Genomic DNA, 24,531 nt, shown 5'->3' with positions numbered 1-24,531 from the left:
CCGTGGGTGAGAGGAGAGTAAGAGGAAAGAAATTGAATTCACAAGAGTCTTGCTTGATCTTAGAAGAATTGAAGAAGATTTGCAAAATTGAGCTACCATGCTTGGAATTCAAGACCTAAGGTAGGAAACTCACCCTCTTGAACTTGAATTTGAGTTGTTTCTTGCATAGTTCATGGAAATATTGGAGATTAGAATCAAGTTATAGCCTAAAGAGTTGAATTGAGTAGCAATGTGTGCATGCATGTCCATATCATTGAGTTTTGGAGATCATTTACATGAGAATTTCCACATGTATGTCCATATTTTGGTTGTAGTCCATGAATTCACCATGTTTTAGAGTTCAATCTTGCATTTGACCATGTTTTCGAGCATTGGAATCCATAAGAACTCATGCATGTTATGTTCTTACATAGTTTATGAAAGTTTCTTTGAAATTGTGATCAATTGTCTCACCCTTGGGCTTGATTTTACAAAATTGATCTTCAAAACATGTTGTAGTATGAGTTTTCAAGTGTTTTCCAAAATATTGGCCAAAAATGTTGAGTTTTGATAAGTTTAATTCTTGGTTTGAGCTTTGGAAGCAAATCTGGAAAACCCAGATTTTGGCTTCCATGCTCGAGCGAAGGATTTCACGCTCGAGCGACGGAATGATGGCTCGAGCATAGTTTGCAAGCTCTCAGGTTTTTGTGGACGCAGAAGCACGCTCGAGCGACAAAACCTACGCTCGAGCAAGAAACTGTGTCTCACGCTCGAGCGAACATTGAGCAAGCATCGAGCGGAGATTTTCAACAACCAGTACTTTTGCATTTTTACAAACCGCTCAAGCGAGGGAGTCTACGCTCGAGCGACCCCTCTGTTTTGGTAAGCTTGCTCGAGCGTAGAAATCCATGCTCGAGCGAGACCCCTGTTTCAGCAAAAAATTTGAAAAGTGTTTTAAAGCACATTTTTGCATCCTCATTCTATCCTAGGCATTCCTAGGCCATGTTTAAGGCATCTTAATGAGGATAATGTTATAGAACCACACCGAATCAAGTTAAGGGGCTAAGTTATTAATCCCAAGTGTGTAACTTAGCGTGTGTTCATTCTGTAGCTGTGTAGGGTTGACACCCGAGGACGCTGACTAGCCTGTCTATAGCCCAATACTCTGTGAGTAACAATGTTGTAAAGATACATTCAATTGTAATTATTTTCTGAATGATTAATGGTACTATTTTCTGAAATGGCATTGTTTACTGAACGAATGTTTGTCCTATTTGTAAACCATACTCGTGGCATCCATAGCAACTTACTGTTACTGCTACTGTTACAGAGATCTCTGACGGTTCCAATGTTTGGAACTACTACTGTTTACTGTTATGATAGCCATCAACTGATTGTTCGGTCTATTAAGACCTACTGTACTGTTTTGCTATTGGACGTACCACGTATGACTGTTATGAATTCTAAATGACTGATATGGCAAGAAATATAAGGCACTGATTGAATAACTGATTTACTGATGTAAATGACTATTTTAATTAATGAAAGGGCATTCATTCTTAACCCCTTTACGCATATGTTATTCACTGGGCTTTAGCTCACTGTTTATATTTATATGTAAGTGTCCAGGCACCGGATCGAAGCTAGGAGCGTCAAGTTAAGCTCTCGTTTTGTCGAGCCAACCATTGTGCCTCACTTCGAGGTTCCAAGTTTGTTCAAGCTAAGGCTGTTTTGGGGTGTTTCAGATTCGCCCTTTTGTCTCTGTTTTATATTGACTGAATAAGACTTTCCGACTGTACAGTAATGTTGAAGGGATTTGGTCCCTAACCCGGATGTCATGTATATATGACGTATGTGTATATGTTTTAGTTATGAATGTGGCTTGTGCATAAAAGTCTTTTTGCATTCAGGTTTTCACAGCTCATTGAACATCTTTTATTTACTGTTTGGCTTCCGCCAGCCCCTTACTCTGTATAACTGTCATTACTGTTAAGCAGGCCTTCGGTAATCACAGATTACTGGCCGATTGCGATGCTAAACCCATAGGGGCGGGTTTGGGTCGTGACAGAGTGGTATCAGAGCACGAGTTATACCGCATGCACGTGTCCTAATGAGCTATAGGATGTCCTAGAAAAGTAATTAGGGCATTGCATGAGCATAAGAAAGTGTCTGTGGCTATGATATGAATATATGTGCTAATGTGCTAATGTGCTAATATGCTTAAGTCAGCAACTTCCTATGTTTATTATTACCATATTGCCTATAGTGAAATGGAGAATGCAAGAAATGCCGATGAATCTGAATCATCTGAGGCAAGAATGGCAAGGTTACAAAGAACGGTTGAACTGTTGACTGAGGCCTTAAGGCAACAACAGAACCAACAGCCCCCACCTCCTCCAGTACAACCGGAACCGAATGTTCATGATGATGTAATTTCCTTGACACAGAAGTTCAACAAAATGAAGCCACCATCATTCCAAGGAGGCCTTGAACCGCTAAAGGCCGAAGCATGGGTTTTAGAAACTGAAAAGTTGTTTGAAGTATTTTCGTGTTCTGAAGCACACAAAGTGTTACTGGCTACCTTCACTTTACAAGATGAGGCTAGACGGTGGTGGATGCTCGTCCGTGACACCGACAATGCTATGACTTGGGCTCAGTTTAAGGAATCCTTTTTTGAAAAATATTTTCCCCAGTGTGTCCGAGACCGCAAGGTAACTGAATTTGAACAATTGAAACAAGGTACCATGTCAGTAGCAGAATATGAATCTAAGTTCACTGAACTCGCCCGATATGCACCACACATGGTTGATACTGATTATAAAAAGGCCAGGAAGTTTGAGGGCGGGCTTAATGTCGAGATACTCGATCGGATTAATGTTTTGAAACTACTCAAATATGTGGATGTCCTTGACCGAGCAATTATGGCCGAGGCAAATATCACTATATTGCAACAGACTAAGTCACCGGTGACCGAATGGCGGGGTAAGAGGCAAGGCTTCAATTTCAAAAAGGGCCGAAATAACTCTCTGAATAAGAAGCAGAATACAGGGTCAACAAACAGTTCTAGTCAGGAAAATAGTTCCATACCACCCTGCTCTGAATACGGCAAAAGGCATAAGGGAGTTTGCTACAAGATTTCTGGTGCATGTTACAAGTGTGGCAAGGTGGGCCACATGGTTAAAGATTGCCCTTCATCTCAAGGCAATAGTAAGGCTGCAGCTAGTGCTGCAGCATCAACTGTTACACCAAAACCCAACCCCAAAGCCACTGGAAATGAGCCTTTAAGGCAAGGCCGGGTGTTTGCACTCGTACCAGGAGACGTGCAAAACACCGAGACAGTTGTGTCAGGTATACTCTCAATCTGTGCCCAAAATGCTTATATTCTGATTGATTCGGGGTCTACACATTCATTTGTCTCGCATGTTTTTTCACGAAAATTAAATAGACCACTGGAACCCATGCATTATTTGTTAGCTGTATCTTCACCTGCTGGGGGATCCATGACTTGTGCTTATGTGTATCCTGCGTGTGAGATTGTTATTGGGGATGTACTTTTGTATATTGATTTACTGCCTTTGAATATTAATCATTTTGATATAATTTTGGGAATGGACTAGTTAACAAAATATCATGCTACCATAGACTGTGTAACGAAACAAGTTGTTTTTCATCCACCTAGATTGCCTGAATTTGTATTTAACAGAGTTGGTGTAGTACCTTCCCCATATATGATTTCGTCCATGAAAGCTTTCAAACTAATTAAAAAGGGGTGTAAAGGGTATTCATGTTGCATATTAACTGTACCTACTGATACTAAAGCTAATGTGGACAGTATTCCTATAGTCAGGGAATTCCCAGATGTTTTTCCAAATGATCTGCCAGGGGATTTGATTGATAAGGAGATAGAGTTCACTATTGAAGTGTTACCGAGTACACAACCAGTTTCTAAAGCTCCGTACAGAATGGCACCTACCGAATTAAAAGAACTAAAAGTTCAGCTGCAAGAATTGTTAGATAAGAAGTTCATCAGGCCCAGTACTTCACCGTGGGGCGCACCAGTTCTATTTGTGAAAAAGAAAGACAACTCATTAAGGCTTTGTATTGACTATCGTGAATTGAACAAGGTAACAGTGAAAAACAAGTACCCATTGCCTCGTATTGATGACTTATTTGACCAATTACATGGTGCTCAAGTTTTCTCCAAAATTAACCTTAGATCCGGATACCACCAGTTGAAAGTCAAAATAAAGGACATTAAAAAGACTGCCTTCAGAACGAGGTACGAATATTATGAATTTCTTGTTATGCCTTTCGGAGTTACTAATGCGCCTGCTGCATTTATGGACCTTATGAACAGAATTTTCAAACCATTCTTTGATGAATTTGTGGTTGTTTTTATAGATGACATTTTGATTTATTCCAAGAGTGAGGAAGAACATGAATGTCATTTGAGAATTGCCTTACAAACCTTAAGAGAACAGAAACTGTATGCAAAACTACAAAATGCGAATTTTGGCTTGATAATATAATGTTTTTGGGACATGTGATTAGTAAGGATGGCATCTCAGTTGACCCACAGAAGATTGAAGCAATGGTGAATTGGCCTAGACCGACTAATGTTACTGAAGTCCGGAGTTTCTTGGGCTTAGTCGGGTACTACAGGAGGTTTATGAAAGATTTCTCCAAAATCGCTCTACCATTGACTCAATTGACTCAAAAAGGGATATCATTTGACTGGACCGATCAGAGACAATCAGCCTTCCAAGAATTAAAGACTTGACTTGTGACTGCAACGATTCTTACCCTACCCTCAGGTACAGATGGATTTACTATTTTTAGTGATACTTCTTATAAAGGTTTGGGATTTGTATTAATGCAGAATGGTAAGGTTATTGTGTATGCTTCCCGACAACTGAGGCCACATGAAAAGAATTACACAACTCATGATTTAGAACTTGCCGCAGTGGTATTTGAATTAAAAATTTGGCGCCACTACTTATATGGGGCAACATGTGAAGTGTACACAGATCACAAAAGTTTGAAATATTTCTTTACACAGAAAGAGTCGAACATGAGACAACGGAGATGGTTAGAACTGATAAAAGACTATGACTTGCAAATTTTGTACCATCCGGGAAAAGCTAACACCGTTGCTGATGCACTGAGTCGGAAATCAATTGGAAATTTGGCCTGTTTACTCACCGGACAAAAAGAACTGCTATATGATCTTGAGAAATTTGAAGTTGAGATTGTTTTGCGAGAACAAGGTGGAACATTGGCTGTTATTTCTACTCAACTGGCCCTCATTGAGGAGATTAAAGACAAACAACACCTAGATGACTTCTTGAAGAAGATCATTGATGAACGGGAATCCAAGCCAAGGCCAGACTTTAAATTTGAAAGCAATGTATTGAAATTTCAGGGAAGGTTGTATGTACCAAATGATTCTGAACTGAAAAGGCAAATTTTGCAGGAAGGCCACAATTCAAAACTTTCCATCCATCCAGGAAACACAAAAATGTACCAAGACTTGAAACTTAACTTTTGGTGGCCAGGAATGAAGAAAAAGATTGCTGATGTCATGACCCGAACCCGCCTCCGTAGGTTAAGGACATAACCGGCCAGTAATCAAGAGATTACCTACGGCCTTGAACCAAACCAAACGTATTTTAACAGAGTTAATGAGGGGCCAAACGGAAGCAATTTAAAACTTTGTCCATAGAGCTGTGCTTACATGGCACATCATAACAAACCATACATATGCATATTAATAACTCACAACAAAATATATACTACATAAGGTTCTGTACCTACAGGATCATATAAGTCTAAGTCAACCCATCACGACTATATACAACAGATGCAAAGTCTTCGCCAACATGACAGAATATAAATACATAACAAAAGGGCGAAGACGGGTCTCGTGCATGAGACACAACGGTTGACTCTCCCAAAACCTTTGTTATTTCACATAGGCTTCACTGGGGCTGGGTTTGGACTTCTCTTGGCTCACCTACAAACACATGAATGAGCGTGAGCGAAAGCCTAGTGAAATATATCAATTAAAGAAGCTATACAGACGATATGTAGAACAACATGCTTCAAACAGCCTTAGGCCTAATTCATATTTCTATTTAACATATATACACAATTTAGGTCAAGTGACTGCGGTTCCGAACAAACTGGCCCTTGGCCCATTCAAACTTTCATTTGTGTCAAAACGGCCTTTGGTCTATTCATTCGTTCATGTCGAAACTGCCTCTGGCCCATTCATTCATGTCAAAACGACCTCCGGTCCATTCATTCATGTCAAAACGGCCTCCGGCCCATTCATTCATGTCAAAATGGCCTCCGGCCCATTCATTCATGTCAAAACGGCCTCCGGCCCATTCGTTCATGTCAAAACGGCCTCTGGCCCATCCATTCATGTCAAAATGGCCTCTGGCCCATCCATTCATGTCAAAACGGCCCCTGGCCCATTCATTTGGTAGAGCAAACATTGTCCACCAATCGAATCAATAAACTTATAAAACTTACATAAAGGTAAGCAATTGGACAACAACATATTTCAGATATCTCTGTTAAGATATTACTCACAGTGATCGGTTGGTTGGTTTGCCCTGGAGCTCGACCCTACACATTCCATGAACACAAAAGGGTCACAAACAACTCGATCCGTTCTAAATTCACATTTTCCTCTTTAGGCCTCATTCTTATCTCTTTAACTCGATTACAATGCTCAATGCATGCCTAAGAGTACTTGGAAGTGAAAGAGAACAGAAAATAAAACACAGAATGTCTTTTCAAAATTTCAGAAAACAGGGTCCACGCTCGAGCGTGGACTTCCCCGCTCGAGCGGACCCTTGAGGTCTACAAAAGTACTGGATGCATCAAAATTATGCTCGATCACAAACTCTGGCGCTCAAGCGGAAGGCCTCTCTACATGGCTCCCTACTCGAGCGTGAACTTTTCCGCTCGAGTGAACACCATGTCTGCAGAAAATACTGGGAACACGAATTTCACGCTCGAGCGGCGGTTTCCCCGCTTGAGCGGACATCAAAATTCTGGAAAATCCAGAACATGTTCTTGAGCTTCAATTTGATGTTCAAAGGTTCCAAATGCATGATTTTGGCTCAAACTTCACATATACATATTCTAATATGGTATAAACACCAAATTACAAAACAATGAAGCTCAATTTCACAATTTAATCACATGCATGTCTCAAATTAACTCAAACTCATCACCAACTCACTAGATTCAAACATGCAAGACTCAAACCCCCATGATTTGCACTTGCATGTGAATTATACACAATATCCTCAACTTAATTGGTGAAGAGATGATCAAATACATGGTCATTAATCAAAACTCAACATGGATTACATACTTTATGCTCAAACATGGAAATTTATGGCAATTTCTTACATGCATGTGTTCTAAGACTTCAAATTCAACAAAACCAACTCAATTTCATCATAATCAATCTAACTCATGTTCTTGACCATTAATCAAACTTGAATTCACAATTTACAACATTAAACTCATGAATTCACTTACCTAGGAGCTTCAAACCCCCAAACTCTAGCCAATTCTTGAGTTAAATCTTCAAATTTCCAAACCTTGAGCCAAGATTACACAATTCTCTCCCTTTCTCTCTCTATAGCCGGCCCTCTCTCTCTCAAGGCACAAAATCTGATTTTTGAGCTCAAGTGTATCAATTAAGTGTATAGTGCCTCTTTACATAAGTTCCCACTAGCACCAATTTAATAATAATAAATAATTGGGCACTAATTCATCAATTTAATCGATTTAATCTAGTCCGAATCAATTTTTCAATTAAACTTCACCGTAGGCTCTAAAAATTATGCCAATTATAATGGCGCGATCAATTTCGGTTTTGTTGGCCGATAGGGCCTTCAATTTAATTTCCAAAGCAGATAATCAAACAGATATCCCTACAGTGAACAGATAGAAATTCAAAACCACATATTTTCACATAATGACACACAAAATCATATTAAACACATAATCACATTCATGTTAAGGACCAATTAACATATTACGGAACACAGATATCATAGCTAACTTTGTGTCGAAATGTCTACATTGCCAACAAGTTAAAGCTGAACACCAACAACCCGCAAACTTACTTCAGCCCTTACCGATACCGGAGTGGAAATGGGAACATATTACTATGGAGTTCATTGTCGGATTACCTCGCTCCAGTAAAGGTATGGACTCAATTTGGGCTATTGTTGATCGATTAACTAAATCTTCTCACTTTTTACCTGTTCAAACAATTTATAATGCGGACAAATTGGCTACAATTTATATTGATGAGATTGTCAGATTGCATGGAGTGCCTGTGTCTATTGTTTCTGATAGGGATTCGAAGTTTACAGAGAAATTCTGGCAAAGTCTGCAAACAGCATTGGGTACCGAATTGAGACTAAGTAGTGCGTACCATCCTCAGACAGATGGCCAATTAGAAAGAACTATCCAAACTCTGGAAGACTTACTGCGTATGTGTGTTCTTAATTTCTAAGGAAATTGGGAAAGTCATTTACCTTTAGCTGAATTCGCCTACAACAACAGTTTTCACTCGAGCATTGGTATGGCGCCTTTCGAGGCTTTATATGGCAGAAAATGCCGATCTCCTATTTGCTGGGTAGAAGTTGGACATAGGCCTTTGCTTGGGCCCGAAATTGTACATGAGACTACCGAAAAGGTGAAACTAATTCAGCAAAGATTGAAAACCGCACAAAGTCGACAGAAAAGTTATGCGGATGTCCGAAGGCGAGATAGGGAATATGAAGTGGGTGATCATGTTTTCGTTAAAGTGACACCAATGAAAGGACAGACTCATTTTGGGGCTAAGGGAAAGCTAGCACCGAGATATGTTAGGTCGTATGAAATCATTGAAAAGATTAATCCAGTGGCATATCAAGTAGCACTTCCTCCGGAAATGGAACATATGCATAATGTCTTCCATATTTCAATGTTGAGGGATTATCTCCGGGATCCCTTCCATGTTATTAAGCCTACCCGTGTAATGCTAAGTGATGACTACATTTATGAAGAACGACCTATTCAGGTTGTAAACCGACGAATCAAGAAGTTGAGAAATAAAGAAATTTCGTTAGTAAAAGTGGATTGGCAAAACCATGGTGGCACTTATGCCACTTGGGAAAGGGAAGACGATATGATGAAGAGATATCCTGAATTATTCCCCTTGGATCAAGTATTCTTTCAAAACAAAGGTAATCCGAGTTTGGAGGACCAAACTCTTTTGAGGACGGAAGACTGTGACAACCCTCACTTCTGATTAGTGTTAAACTGTGTTTGAGCATGATAAGTAATTGATTAGAATGAAATCCCAATCTGTTTGTATGAGTGCATTGTTTTAAATGCATTTATATCTATTTGATTACTAAATGATCTGTTCGTGTTTTAATTTCGAATTGCAAATTGAAAGCCTTATCGGCGACCGACTCAGTAATTGACTAATGTTATATGCTAATTAGGATTTATAGGATTTTATGGTAGGTTTAATTAAAATCTGATTTGGAATGATTAAATTAGATTAAATAATGTTAAACTAATTGAACCTAGGTAATTACACTTGTGCCATTGAGTGGGCCACCTTTAGAGTCATTGTTTGGAGCTTGTTTTTACATCATTTCTTCATCCATCTTCTTGAGCAAACCGTGGGTGAGAGGAGAGTAAGAGGAAAGAAATTGAATTCACAAGAGTCTTGCTTGATCTTAGAAGAATTGAAGAAGATTTGCAAAATTGAGCTACCATACTTGGAATTCAAGACCTAAGGTAGGAAACTCACCCTCTTGAACTTGAATTTGAGTTGTTTCTTGCATGGTTCATGGAAATATTGGAGATTAGAATCAAGTTATAGCCTAAAGAGTTGAATTGAGTTGCAATGTGTGCATGCATGTCCATATCATTGAGTTTTGGAGATCATTTACATGAGAATTTCCACATGTATGTCCATATTTTGGTTGTAGTCCATGAATTCACCATGTTTTAGAGTTCAATCTTGCATTTGACCGTGTTTTGGAGCATTGGAATCCATAAGAACTCATGCATGTTATGTTCTTACATAGTTCATGAAAGTTTCTTTGAAATTGTGGTCAATTGTCTCACCCTTGGGCTTGATTTTACAAAATTAATCTTCAAAACATGTTGTAGTATGAGTTTTCAAGTGTTTTTCAAAAAAATGGCCAAAAAGGTTGAGTTTTGATAAGTTTAATTCTTGGTTTGAGCTTTGGAAGCAAATCTGGAAAACCCAGATTTTGGCTTCCACACTCAAGCGAAAGATTTCACACTCGAGCGACCACTTTTGTGTTCAGGGCTCCGCTCAAGCGATGGAATGCTAGCTCGAGCATAGTTTTCAAGCTCTCAGGTTTTTGTGGACGCAGAAGCACACTTGAGCGACGAAACCTATGCTCGAGCGAGAAACTGTGTCTCACGCTCGAGCGAGCATCGAGCGGGGATTTTCAACAACCAGTACTTTTGCATTTTTACAAACCGCTCGAGCGAGGGAGTCTATGCTCGAGCGACCCCTCTGTTTTGGTAAGCTCGCTCGAGCATAGAAATTCACACTCGAGCGAGACCCCTGTTTCAGCAAAAAATTTGAAAAGTGTTTTAAAGCACATTTTTGCATCCTCATTTCATCCTAGGCATTCCTAGGCCATGTTTAAGGTATCTTAATGAGGGTAATGTTATAGAACCACACCGAATCAAGTAAAGGGGCTAAGTTATTAATCCCAAGTGTGTAACTTAGTGTGTGTTCGTTCTGTAGCTGTGTAGGGTTGACACCCGAGGACGCTGACTAGCCTGTCTATAGCCCAGTACTCTGTGAGTAACAATGTTGTAAAGATACGTTCAATTGTAATTATTTTCTGAACGATTAACGGTACTGTTTTCTGAAATGGCATTGTTTACTGAACGAATGTTTGTCCTATTTGTAAACCATACTCGTGGCATCCATAGCAATTTACTGTTACTGTTACTGTTACTGCTACTGTTACAGAGATCTCTGTCAGTTCTAATGTTTGGAACTACTACTGTTTACTGTTATGATGGCCATCAACTAACTGTTCAGTCTATTAAGACCTACTGTACTGTTTCGCTATTGGACGTACCACGTATGACTGTTATGAATTCTAAATGACTGATATGGCATGAAATATGAGCCACTGATTGAATAACTGATTTACTGATGCAAATGACTGTTTTAATTAATGAAAGGACATTCATTCTTAACCCCTTTACGCATATGTTATTCACTGGGCTTTAGCTCACTATTTATATTTATATGTAAGTGTCTAGGCACCGGACCGAAGCTAGGAGCGCCAAGTTAAGCTCTCGTTTTGTCGAGCCAACCATTGTGCCTCACTTCGAGGTTTCAAGTCCATTCAAGCTAAGGTTGTTTTGGGGTGTTTCAGATTCACCCTTTTGTCTCTGTTTTGTGTTGACTGAATAAGACTTTCCGACTGTACAGTAATGTTAAAGGGATTTGGTCCCTAACCCAGATGTCATGTATATATGACGTATGTATATATGTTTTGGTTATGAATGTGGCTTATGCATAAAAGTCTTTTTGCATTCAGGTTTTCAAAACTCATTGGACATCTTTTATTTACTGTTTGGCTTCTGCTAGCCCCTTACTCTGTATTACTGTCATTACTGTTAAGCAGGCCTTTGGTAATCACGGATTACTGGCCGGTTGCGATGCTAAACCCATAGGGGCTGGTTTGGGTTGTGACATATGCCTCGGTGATTAACAATGTAGCCAAGGAATTTGCCAGATCAAAACCCAAATGCACACTTGGAAGCGTTCAGCTTCATTTTGTACTTGCGTAAAATGCCGAATGTCTCTTCCAAGTCGGCCAGATGAGTTTGCTCTTCCTTTGACTTCACCACCATATCATCAATGTACACTTCCATAGTATAGCCGAGTTGCTCCTTGAACATGGCAGTGAGCAGTCTTTGGTAAGTTGCCCCTGCATTCTTCAGCCCAAAAGGCATAACCTTATAACAATAGGTTCCTCTTGAGGTGAGGAATGCAGTTTTATCTTGGTCCTCCGGATGCATGGCGATTTGATGGTAGCCTCTGTAGGCATCGAGGAAGCTCATACGTTGATGACGCACTGCGGCGTCTACGAGTTGATCAATTCTGGGGAGAGGAAAACAGTCCTTGGGGCAAGCTTTATTTAAATCCGTGACGTCCACACAGACACGCCAAGTTCCATTTTTCTTCTTTACCACCACAGTATTCAATAGCCATGTAAGATAGGTCACTTCCCGGATTGCCCCGACATCAAGCAACCGATCAACTTCTTCAATGACGGCAGCAGTGTGCTCTGTGGCTAACCGCCGGCTTCTCTGAATGATCGGCTTACATTTGGGGTCAACATTTAAACGGTGCTCAGAAATAGATGGATCTACCCCCGGCATCTCATACGGCGACCATGCGAATACATCAAGGTTGCCGAGCAGGAAGGTAATTAGCTGTTGCCTGTCCGTTTTATTCAGGGAGGCGCTGACCATGAAGAACCTGTCAGGATCCTCGTTAATTTCAACTTGGTCTAGGGCTTCCGTGGCCTTTTCACTTGGAAGCCGTCCAACATCGTCCAGGCTCTCGCGATCCAGCACCTCAATAGAGTTCACCTCCAGCTCTCTTAGTGTGTTTGTGGAGAGAAGATAACATGCTTGTGTCGATTTCTGGAAACCACGAATTTGTTCAATGCCTCGTTCAGTCAGGAAGCGGAGCAATTGGTGATAGGTGCTGGGAACGGCATGCATGGCATGCAGCCAAGTTCATCCCATGATAAGATTATACGGCGAAGGCAACTTGACGACCAAGAATTCCATATCTACTACTCGGGAGCCCGCTAGAACTGGTAGTGTGATTTTGCCCAACGGGTATTCTAGATTAGCATTGAAGCCGAATAACAGATAAGGAGCTGGAGACAAGTCCGACTCAGTGAACCCGAGTTTGATGAAGGTCTTGTAATACATAACCTCTAAAGTACTCCCCTGGTCTATGAGAACGCGCTCAACGGTGAATCGATTTACGCGTAGTTCGATGACCAATGGGTCAATGTGGGGGAGTGTCACACCAATCAAATCAGAATCATTGAAGGTAATACTCGGAGCTTCGCAGGGCCGCTTTGCTGGTGTGATTTGCTTTTGGGGGCTAGGATGAGACGGAATTGAATGCACGGCGGGGGCTGTCAGCAGGCTGTATATCATATGGATTACGTCGAGCGAAGGTGAATCCTGCCTTAAGGCAACTGTTTTGGTTGAGATGTTCTTTCGGACGTGTTGCTGGAGCTGACCGTCTTGTACCAACTCCTCAAGGTGGTCTTGCAAGGCATAGCAGCTGTCAGTATCATGACCGTGATCTTTGTGATATTCGCACCGCCTATCCCATCTCCTTGTGTTCGGAGGTCCCACCTTCTTGGGCGGCCACTTGAAGAACGATAGATGTTGAATTTTAGTCATAACCGTGCTGATCGACTCTAACAACTCCGTATACTTCTTGTCCACGTGCCTTACACGCTTGTTATCCACTTGAAGTTGTTCATTGGCTTGATGGGGGCATTGGTCGTTTGATCGGCGCGAACTTCTCTTGTCTCGTTTAGCCCGGCCCCGGGGTTCAGGGCTCCGTGATGGTACAGAACTTATCGGCTGAATAATTTCAGACGGGGCCGTCTTGATGGCCTTTTGCCCGGCTTTGACCCGCAGTACGTCATCTTCAACTTTGCAATATTCCTCGACTTTCTTCATCAACAACAAGACTATTTTGGGGGGCCTTCTAGTCAAGGAACTACGAAAGGCACTATGAATATGCAACTCCATCTTAAAGGCGGTGATGGCCATGGAGTCGTTGCAGACATCATCCACAAGATTATAGCATTCCCAATAGCGTGCCGAATACACCCGTAATGTTTCCCCTGACTGGATTTGTATTGCCCAGAGAGAGTCGGCCTGCTTCGGCTGGACCTCATTGGTGATGAACCTTGCCCTGAAGGATTTTTGGAGTTGATGGAAGCTCTTAATTGATGCTAGTTCCAATTTATAATACCATCTGACAGCCAACGGTCCCAAACTGCTCGGAAATATTCGACACATGAGGGCCTCGTTGTCCGCATGCAACGTCATAGCTTGCTTGTAATGTCGGATGCGATCAGTGGGATCTGATTTCCCGTCGTACAGGGTGAAAGATGGGGCTTTAAACTTTTTAGGTAGTACTGCCTTTGCGATTTGTCGCACAAAGGGATTATGCTAGTCCTCGTCGCCTAAATCATTTCGCCTTCGCTTATGGCATGCACACGGACTCTCTTCGGAGGAACTAGTGGGTTCTACTCGTCCCTTCCTTTTAGGTTCCGGTGATAATGAGTCAGAATCACTGTCAGTTTCTTGTCTTCAAACTCGAGGTTGTCGACCATCTTCTCTCAGAGATCGTCTAGGATCTTGGCGTGCAGCTTGCTTGGATTTTGCTACTTCCAAGGCCAAATCTTGACGGAAGCGCTCGTTCTCAACGATCACGTTTTCCAGCCTCTGTTCATTTTGCTTCGCCTGTTCCATGATCACTTGCATTGTCTCATGTGCTGAGGTCGAGGGTGAGTTCTGGGCAAGTGAGTCAAAGTTCAAGGCATGTCTTACGGCGATATTTTTCGGTCCAAGCATATTTGTCGGAGTGAGGTCATCTCTCTGTGTGGTTTCATCAGTGACTATCAGAGGATCTTCCATTACGCCCGCTATGGATGTAGTTGAGTATTCCCACAAACAGCGCCAATTGTGGGGAAGTGGTTTGGAAATACTCTTTGGATCCAATGGGACGCTTGAGATCCTCAGCTAATAACCTGAAAAGGAATGAACACTCCGATCGGGGGTGCCGAAATTAGCACTCCAACGAATAAGTCAGTATATACTCTCTTGATTGCTTGTATCTTAAGTTAAGCATACTAATTCTCACATATCTCTCTCTGGCAGATGTTCTTCTATTTATATCTTTTCTTTCTTGGGGCTCAGGGCTAGGGCCATCTTCAATTCGCCGTATAACTATTTACTCGGCTCCTTTCGTTGCAAACCGCTCTTTATTCGACCCCTTACTCAACTGGTTATTTGGCCGAATAGGGTACTTTTGTATTTGTATGTATAAGACGGGGCCGAATGCGATGTATATATTTCACTCTCCAGGTCTAATTATTCGGCCTCTTTACATCTCCCAATATTCGGCCCCCACATGTAACTATCCAGTAATTGGTATAACAAAAACATCTAAAAATGTTAAAAACCACAAATGTGATAATCAACTCACAAAATTTAATAACATTAACTACAAAATGCGTAACTGCACCACTAATTGCCATAATAAAAATAATCAAAAATTTTGCGAATCACAAATGTCATAACCAACTAAAAAAAATTCATAATATCAATCACAAAATGCGTAACAACACAGCTAATTGATGCAACAAAAATATCCAATTTTTTTATAAACCACAAATATTGTAATCAAGCAACAAAGTTTCATAACAATTATCATAAAATGACTAAACAAATCACTAAAAATCTTAGAATCACCAATCGGGATCTCTCATAATACAGAGAAAAAAAAATGTAATGACAATCATTAAATAATTTAATCAACGACTTAAAGCCATGGAATAGAAAATGAGAGTTAAAGAGGATTAGCTAGTAGAGTGAGAGGAAAGGAAATATGAGAAAGAGAGACTGAACGGGCTTATCGCCTGTGAAAATGATGTCAAAGATGTTGTCGTTTCCGATAAGGAACATCAGAGATATCTACAATGACAGTAAAGAATGAGAGAGATGCTTGAGGGATAAAGAAGACTGAGATAGCAGAACAGTACAACAAAATGTGTAATATTCATTTTTCAACAGTTCTATAACACATGTACAAATTGATGATAACAAAACCTTTCAAATCATAACTTCGACCAAAAGGTTTGTGTATGTATGACATATTAATGTGAAAGAGCCAGAGTTTCGAGATAGATGCATTTACTAGATAGAGAAATATCACCAGAATTAATAGTGTTGAAATAGACAAAGAGAGTAGCGACGAGTTCAAGGATCTATTGCAGAGATACATGAGTAGAGAGTGGAAGAATCTAGTGAGGAAGAACTATCAACAATGGTCGTTCGATAATTTGAGCGAAATAGAGAAGTCTAAGTAAGAAATAGAGAGAGCTCAGGCACAACTCGGAAAAATTAAGGGAAAGAAAATAGAGTAGAGAAAAAAAGGAAGAAAAGTTAGGGAAAAAAATTTAGGAGAAAATTTATTTAATAGAATAAAATAAAATCACGTCATATATAATTTTTTTCAACATATTTTTTTATTAAAATTTAGTTAAATTATATATATATATATATGTCTATAAGTGTATATAGATATTTGAAAAAGTATATCGTTTGTATATTACTATTTCTATTATATTTAATGAAGATACTATGACTAAAAATAAATCTAAAATAGAGATAGGTGATCAATTGCAATTGTCACATAGGGATGACACTTTAAAATTAATTAAGAGAGTTGAAAGTTTAGAGATAATGAGAGTTTGAGAGACAGATTTGTTTGTAAGAAATAAAATGAGAGAGGGGTGGTATTTATAGGACTTGGGAGGGAGGAGTTAATTTATATATATAAATAAAATAAAATTGATTGTTAGTGGAATTAACAGTCATATGACTATTTCAATTTTTTTTTTTAATTTTTGACCATTGCACTAGCAGGGGGCTGGGAGCCGTTGGGGTTGGGTCGGGCCAAATGGGGAAAAAAAATTCTGGTCGAACGCGCGAGATGGGTCACACTCTATAACACACCAAAGTCGGGCCAAACTCTAGAACACATAGCCTAGGGTCTTAGGTTGGGCTTAGGCTCATGCCTAGTTGGGCCCACCCAGGGAGTGACTGGACTTGGGGTATGCTGCGAGCTCGTGGGCCAAATTTACACCCCTATATGTGGGTAGTGGTTATGAGATATATGATTAGTGGTTATGATATATATGATGTTGGTTATGAGGCAAATGGTGTTGGTTATGAGATGTGGTTATGACATAAATGGGTAAAGGTTATGAGATATATGATTAGTGATTATTAGATATGTGATTTTGGTTATAAGCAGAGTGGTGTAGTTTTAAGTCAAAGGGTGTTTTGTTGAGATATGTGATTAGTGATTATAAGATATGTAATGTTGGTTATGATCAAAGTGGTGTGGTTATGAGATATGTGATTAGTAGTTATGATATATGTAATGTTGGTTATGAGATATGTGGGTAATAGTTATGAGATATTTGATTAGTAATTATAAAATATGTGATTTTGGTTATGAGCAAAGTGGTGTTAAAGGGTGTTTAGTTATGCTATATGTGTTAGTGGTTATGAGATATGAGATATTGGTTATGATCAAAGTGGTGTGGTTATGAGCAAAAAGGTTGTTAGTTATGAGATATGTGACTAGTGGTTATGAGATATGTGATGTTGGTTATGACTCAAACGGGTTGGTTATGAGATGTGGTTATGATTCATGTGGGTAATAGTTATGAGACATATGATCAATAGTTATGAGATATGTGATATTGATTATGATCGAAGTAGTATGGTTATGAGCAAAAGGGTGTTAGTTATGAAATATGTGACTAATGGTTATGAGATATGTGATGTTGGTTATGAAAAAAAGGTGTTTGTTATGAGATATGTAACTAGTGGTTATGCGATAAGTGATGTTGGTTATGACTCAAAAGGGTTGGTTATGAGATGTGGTTATGAGATATGTGATTATGGTTATGAACAAAATGGTGTTGGTTATGAGATGTGGTTATGAAATATGTGATATTAGTTATGAACAAAATGGTGTTGGTTATGAGATGTGGTTATAACTAAGTTATGATCAATTTGATCATAATTATGAAGAAATATGATTTTAGCTGATGTGGCTGAATCTTAGCCATTGATTTTCTATGTACCGTACATTTTTTAAACAAAATGTACTATAGACTTTCCCATATGTAATTTTGAGATGAATTAATCTCTTCAATTGGATGGTATACTCGACAATTTCCAAAGCCAGCTCTGAAGGGAAGGAAGGAGAGAAAATTGGGATCAGCTTGGCATTATCAATGGAAATTGGCTTGGTAATCTTTTGTCTCATCTTTTATGTTTGGAGAAAGAAGCAGCAGCAGCAGATAAAAAGAAAAAGTAACTCAAATGACAAACTTTGTGTGTGTGTACACGTGCTTGTGTGTTTCTAAAAAAAAAATCACTGCATATCTCTACCTAGTTAAACACAAATGACAAACTTTGTGTGTGTGCAAACGTGCTTGTGTGTTTCTAAAAAAAATATCATTGCATATCTCTACCTAGTTAAACAGGTTCTTTCATTCAAATTCACTCTATCTATTATTGTGCAGGAACAATGAGAGATACACTACTAGAAAATTGATATTTTTTGTCTAATTTTTTTGCAACTGACTATTTAACCGTCGCAAAAAAAAAAAAAAATAATTGCAACCTCCAAAAATGCTGACGCAAAAAAATAAATGAACCGAAATATATTTAGTTCAAAACTACATGATTTTACTTCCCTCAATTTATTATTGCTATTTCTTTTATTTATTTTATACACCAATGCCCTAGCCCCTTTCACTCTCACGCCATTCACAAATTGTCCCTCTCGCTCTCTTGCTCGCCATAGTCGCAGCTCCAGTGGTATGAATCTCTATCTCTCGGTCTCTCACTTTCTTCGTCATGCTCTGTTTCTCTGATCTTCAATTTCATTTTCCCACTCGAAATTTGATTTTCTAAGTTGAATTTTCTTGAGAAAGTTGCAGCCTCTACGAGATTTGATCGACGATGAAACAGAAAATTGTTGAGTGAAATTAGGTTAATTGTTTGATTGAGCAAAGAGAAAAAACAAAGAGATGAGAAGTGCAAACAACAATGCTCTAGATACGATAAGTGCTACTACGACTGCGATCGCGTCAGTTGGGACTCAAGCTTCGGTTCAGGTAAACAATTTGATTTGAATTTGAACTATAATTTGCATTGCTTGTTGTGGTTGATGATTTGATTATCTTAATTAGATACATGAATCTCTTGAGTTTCGATTTCTAACTCTAAGCTCTATATAATCTGAACATTTAGGTTCAAGGTCTGTTGATTATCTATGCTACGTTGATCATTTCACTTTGTTTAATGTAGTTTTTGGAAATTATATTTGTTTAATACTTTTTAATTGTTGTTGTTTTTTTTTAATTTTTGTTGCAAGTCATCCTCATCATCTTGAAATTGAGAAGGCAAAGATGATGCTAAAGGTAAAAAACTGAGATGTATCCTACAAAATATATATATATATATATATATATATATATATCACTTTGTTAACGTTATTGTTTGGCACTAATGCTTGAATGAACAAGCACTGATTAGCAATAAAAATGGTCAATTATTATTTATGATAGCCTTTGAAAGATTTGGTTATGGTAAATTTTATTTTTTTCTGTTTTGGAGGAAATAACCATTGACATTGACAACCTAAAGCTCATCTTGTCATAATGGCTTGTGGCTATGCTTTGGAGGTAATTTATACTGTTGTTATCTCTTTTGATAATGTTAATGTTGGCCTAAATTAAAAGTTAATGTATTCTCTGTTTTTATCTTTGTTGATCCTTGAAGCTGTGTGTTGGATGTAGCTTAGTTTGATCAACATATTGCTTCCCTCCAAATTGTTCATTGGTCTCTTCTCATTGGTGCTAAATTAAAATCGTACAAATATTGTTATGATGAGTTTGTTTTTTTGTATCATGTTTGAGTGATAAATCATTGCTTGGATTATTTTCTTCAGTTGTGCTTAGCTTTATGATTGACTACATTGGCATTATATTCTGTGTAGATAGATTGATAGCATTGCATTGGTAGAATGATTATAAAAGAAAGACCCTGAATTCTTCCTTAAATTGAGAAAAAAATGATTTTAATTAAGGAGAATGGAATGTGAGGGTGAAAGGAAGAAAAAAGAATAATTCTTGAAGATGTGTCATGAAATTCCCAGCCAAATTCATGGAATTTAGGCCTATTTAAGGCCATTGCATACTTTGCAGGCATCTTACTGTTTCTTCGCAGATTCTTATTCCCAATTTCTATTTCGATTCTTACTTCTGTTATTTTTGAGTCTTTGGAATTCTTTTTATAAGATGACTATTTAAATTTATTTTTCAAATTAGTGTTTGAATTTTCATTCTCTGAACTGTTTCTATTTTTGATTTTGTGAACCACACGGAGATGTAGAACTATTTGATGCTCCAAACTCAATATTTTTCTCGAATTGATAGAATTTTGTACTCCCAAATGATTCTAAGTGATATCACGTACAACTCACATATCACATATATGCATATGCATATGTATTTACGTGTTTATGCGTTCATATGTACGAAGTTTAAAACTGAATTGATATTTTTATTTCTTTACTGTTGCCTTCGGAGATTCAAATTAAGAAATTCAGAGTCGAATAGAGGTTTTAAATGTGTTTTCTGAATTTAATTTAAAATTTTAAAAAACTGAGAAGAGCAAAAGGAAATGATGAAGAATTATTGATTTAAACTTGACATCCTTGATTTTTTGTGAAGGTTGATCTGTTAGAGATGTTTTATGTGGAGCTCTGTATGCATGAGCTTTGAATTTTTGTATATAGCTCTTCTTTTTTGCCATGAGAATGTTGTTTTTGGTTTGGTAGCCTAATTTCTTCTTGTCCTCTTTTTTTTTTTTTTTTTGCAAATTTCTTTCATTATTTTAAACTAATTTTTTTTTCTCAATTTTTATAGATTTATAGATGTCTAATTTATGTTCGTTATTGATCCATCTAAACTCCTTTTAGGCTATTCAGACAATTATAATTAAATAAAAACACAAAATCACTATCTCTAGATTGCAGCTCGCTTTGGAGTTCTTCAATACTGAGTAGTTTCGGAGATAAGTCTGATTTTGACACTGTAAATTTTTTTTTCTTTTATTTATTTATTTTTCTTCTTTGCTGTGTAGTGCTCCCTTGTTGTGAATTAGAATTATTGAACGATGAAGCTGAGTTGAATTTCAGGTACCGGCCATCCTATAATTTCAGGTGCCGGTCAATTATTGAACAATGAAACTAAGTTGAACTTTTTGTTAGCATTTTTGGCATGCTTATGTTGTATATCTACCTGTTTGTTTTGCCTCTGTACTTATGTTATGTTTGTTTTGTTGGGGATCTGCAAAATTGAGGTTGAACTGAGCTGAGAGCTTTAATTTTTTTCAACCATATACCACCTAGAACTTATTTTGTGATTAAGTGGTAATTCTTGGCTAGCACGTGATTGTTGGAACATTCATGAGAATGAAAAAGGTGCATTTGGTCAATAGATCATCTTATGGTTTCTTTATAAGCTCAATAGGGCTTCGTCAAGTTATGGAGAGTCATGTTTGTCATCTTAATTATAACCCCACCCTAGAGTTACATCAGGCTTATTACTTATATTGTTATTTCCTTTTTTCTTTTCATTTCCTTCCCATATGTTCAGGATGTAATAGCTCCAAGTGGTTTGCTTTGCATAACATTTAAGCTTGAAGGTCTAAACTATTTGACTGTTTAAAATGAACCTCATAGGTGTTTATTGCTCAAGCAAAGATAATTTGAATGTTTTTAGGCCCATAAATTATCTTATTTAAAATCACATATTGTTGGCCATATAAATATGCCATTGTGTGCCTTAAGATTGATTGTAATGTCATGCAGTTCAGTATCTCTGTTCTATGTTGTGTATTGCAGTTTAATGCTCAATATGTGAAAAAGCTACAGGATCCACTATTAATTGTCAAAAAATCTTAAATGAACATGTAAGAATCTAAAATTTTGTACAACTAATTAAGTTTGTCAATAACAATATTAAGTCAATTAATAGTGTTTATTAAATTATCAAATTATAATGTTAATAGCATCATGATTAATACCAATATTAAATTCCTTTAAATAAAATTATTTATCTTTCTGTGATAAAATTTTTGTAGCTAAATACAATTGTGGAAACTAAATGAGTTAAATAAATAGTAACTAAATTCATCAGAGGATAGAAAGGAGCAAAATATCTAGTGACTAAGTTATATATATTCATTGGTTTTTATTTTGTATAAAAAAAATAAAAAAGAAAAGGAAATCAGATTTGTTTTGGGCAGAGGATTTTGGGCTGTCTTTCTTCCCAATAGGCTGCTGTCAAAGCATGCATAAAGGCCTATGCATATAGATGATAATTCCAAGCCTCTAGCAAAGCATGCCAAGGCATGCATAGGAGCATACTCTAAAACCTATACATATAGATGATAATTCCAAGCCAAGAGAAGAAATAAAATAAAAATAAAATAAAATAAAAATAGGCCTCCAAACTCCTACATAAGGACCCCATCTTCAGCCACCTTAGAGATACACACCTAAGCAAAGAAGAAAATAAGAGAGAAAGAGTAGAAAAGAAAAGAAAAAGAGAGGAAGAGGAGAGGGTACTTGGTGATCACCATTTCAAAACTAGTTTTGAGAATTGTTTGTTACTTCCATCTAAGTCTTATAAGTTTGTTAAATCGAATTGTGGACAAATATTTGTTATGCCATATGGTTGGACGCGATTGATTGGGCCGAAGGCCGTTTGATATGAATGAATAAATGGACCGAAGGCCGTTTGACATGAATGAACAAATGGGTCGAAGGCCGTTTGACATGAATGAATAAATGGGCCGAAGGCCATTTGACATAAATGAACAAATGGGCCGAAGGCCGTTTGACATGAATGAATAAATGGACCGAAGGCCGTTTGACATGAATGAATGAATGAATGAGCCAAAGGCCGTTGGATACAATTGGTTGGGCCAAAGGCCGTTTGACATGTACAATTGATTGGGCCGAAGGCCGTTTGACATTAATGAATAAATGAATGGGCCAAAGGCCGTTGGATACAATTGGTTGGGCTAAAGGCCGTTTGACATGTACAATTGATTGGGCTGAAGGCCGTTTGACATGAATGAATGAATGAATGGGCCAAAGGTCGTTGGATACAATTGGTTGGGCCAAAGGCTGTTTGACATGTACAATTGATTGGGCCGAAGGCCGTTTGACATGAATGAATTAATGAATGGGCCCAAGGCCGTTGGATACAATTGGTTGTGCCAAAGGCCGTTTGACATGTACAATTGATTGGGCCGAAGGTCATTTGACATGAATGAACGAATGAATGGGCCAAAGGCCGTTTGACATGTACAATTGATTGGGCCGAAGGCCATTTGACGTGAATGAATGAATGAAAGGGCCAAAGGCCGTTGGATACAATTGATTGGGCCAAAAGCCATTTGATATACATGAATGAATTGGGCTCGAGGCCGTTTGTCAAAGAACGAAGTGGGCCAGAGGCCATTTGATATGTTCGGGCTTGAATCGCCTAATGTACCAAAAAAATGCACTAAATAGAATTCTACATGGGCCCAAGGCCATTTGATATATGTGAATTTCATTTGCGTACCTTCTTTATCTGATATTATTCACTAGGCTTTTGCTCACACTCATTCATGTGTATGTAGGTGAGCAAAGAGATGTCCAAACCCAGCCCTGATGAAGTCTGTGAGAAAGGTCAAGTTTTAGAGAGTCAGCCCTAAACGTCTCACGCATGAGACTTACTTTCACCTCTTTTGATCTCTTGTTGTAATCTCGTTGTGTTGGCGAAATGTTGGATTACCTTTGTATATAAGTTTTGGTTAGGCTGACTAAGACTTGAATGATTCTGTGTGTGTATAACACTTTAAGTTGATTTCCTTTTTAGTGTGAGTTATTAATGAATGCTGATATGAGTTATTTGATGTGCCATGTAAGCACGGCTCTATGGACAATTTGCAAGTTTGCTTCCGTTTGGCCCCTTAACTCTGATGGAATACGTTTTTTTTTGGTTTGAGGCCGCAGGTAATCCCTTGATTACTGGTCGGTTATGACCTTAATCCATAGGGGCGAGTTCGGGTCCTGACAGTTTGACTAGCACTTGAACAGGGATCTCCCAATAGTCAGGTCCTAGTTCTTCCCCTTCTACTTCTTTAGATGGGTCTGTGCTTTTAAGTACCCCGATTGCAACTATTTCTGTTGGCCTAATGATACTTTTTAGATCAACTATATCTCTCACCTATAAATCAAGATTTAACTACTTATTATAAATTTACAATTAATAAATAATATATTAAAAATAAACTAGTACAAAGTGTCAGAGTGAAGATGATCACAACTGAAAGTGATATACATTGTAAAATAAAGCTGTAAAACAAATTTTGAATGCTATTCTAAAATAGAGTTGGAAGTAAATTTGAACAATGTGATTAGCTCTTAGTGGATACCTGAGTAAGAGAGACATCTTATATTGATGACACGGACCATACTTGATGTCGAGTTACCATGTCAAGAGGACTAGAAGTTGTTGTGAGCTAACAAAATTGTTAACT

The 24,531-nt window shown here is 38.2% G+C and overlaps 1 protein-coding gene and 1 long non-coding RNA gene across 4 annotated transcripts in view; one reads left to right on the top strand and one right to left on the bottom strand.

The window, feature by feature from the left end:
* LOC145788849 (ATP binding / protein kinase) overlaps nt 1-24,531 on the top strand; it is a 150,278-nt gene that overhangs the window by 12,704 nt on the left and 113,043 nt on the right. The gene's annotated exons all lie outside the window — the stretch shown is intronic.
* LOC114271734 (uncharacterized) overlaps nt 1-24,531 on the bottom strand; it is a 40,327-nt gene that overhangs the window by 13,263 nt on the left and 2,533 nt on the right. For 2 of the 3 annotated variants that reach the window (XR_014338812.1, XR_014338813.1), the window contains exon 3: nt 24,427-24,513. This is a non-coding gene — a long non-coding RNA (uncharacterized LOC114271734). Of the gene's footprint in view, nt 1-24,250; nt 24,514-24,531 lie in introns of those variants that run through there. The other variant, XR_003632426.2, reaches the window with a different exon arrangement.

Source organism: Camellia sinensis, chromosome 8 (assembly GCF_055761805.1).
Source record: "Camellia sinensis isolate YWXY chromosome 8, ASM5576180v1, whole genome shotgun sequence".
Lineage (NCBI taxonomy): Eukaryota > Viridiplantae > Streptophyta > Magnoliopsida > Ericales > Theaceae > Camellia > Camellia sinensis.
Note: the sequence above shows the minus strand (reverse complement) of the source record. Positions and strands in the feature narration are given on the sequence as shown.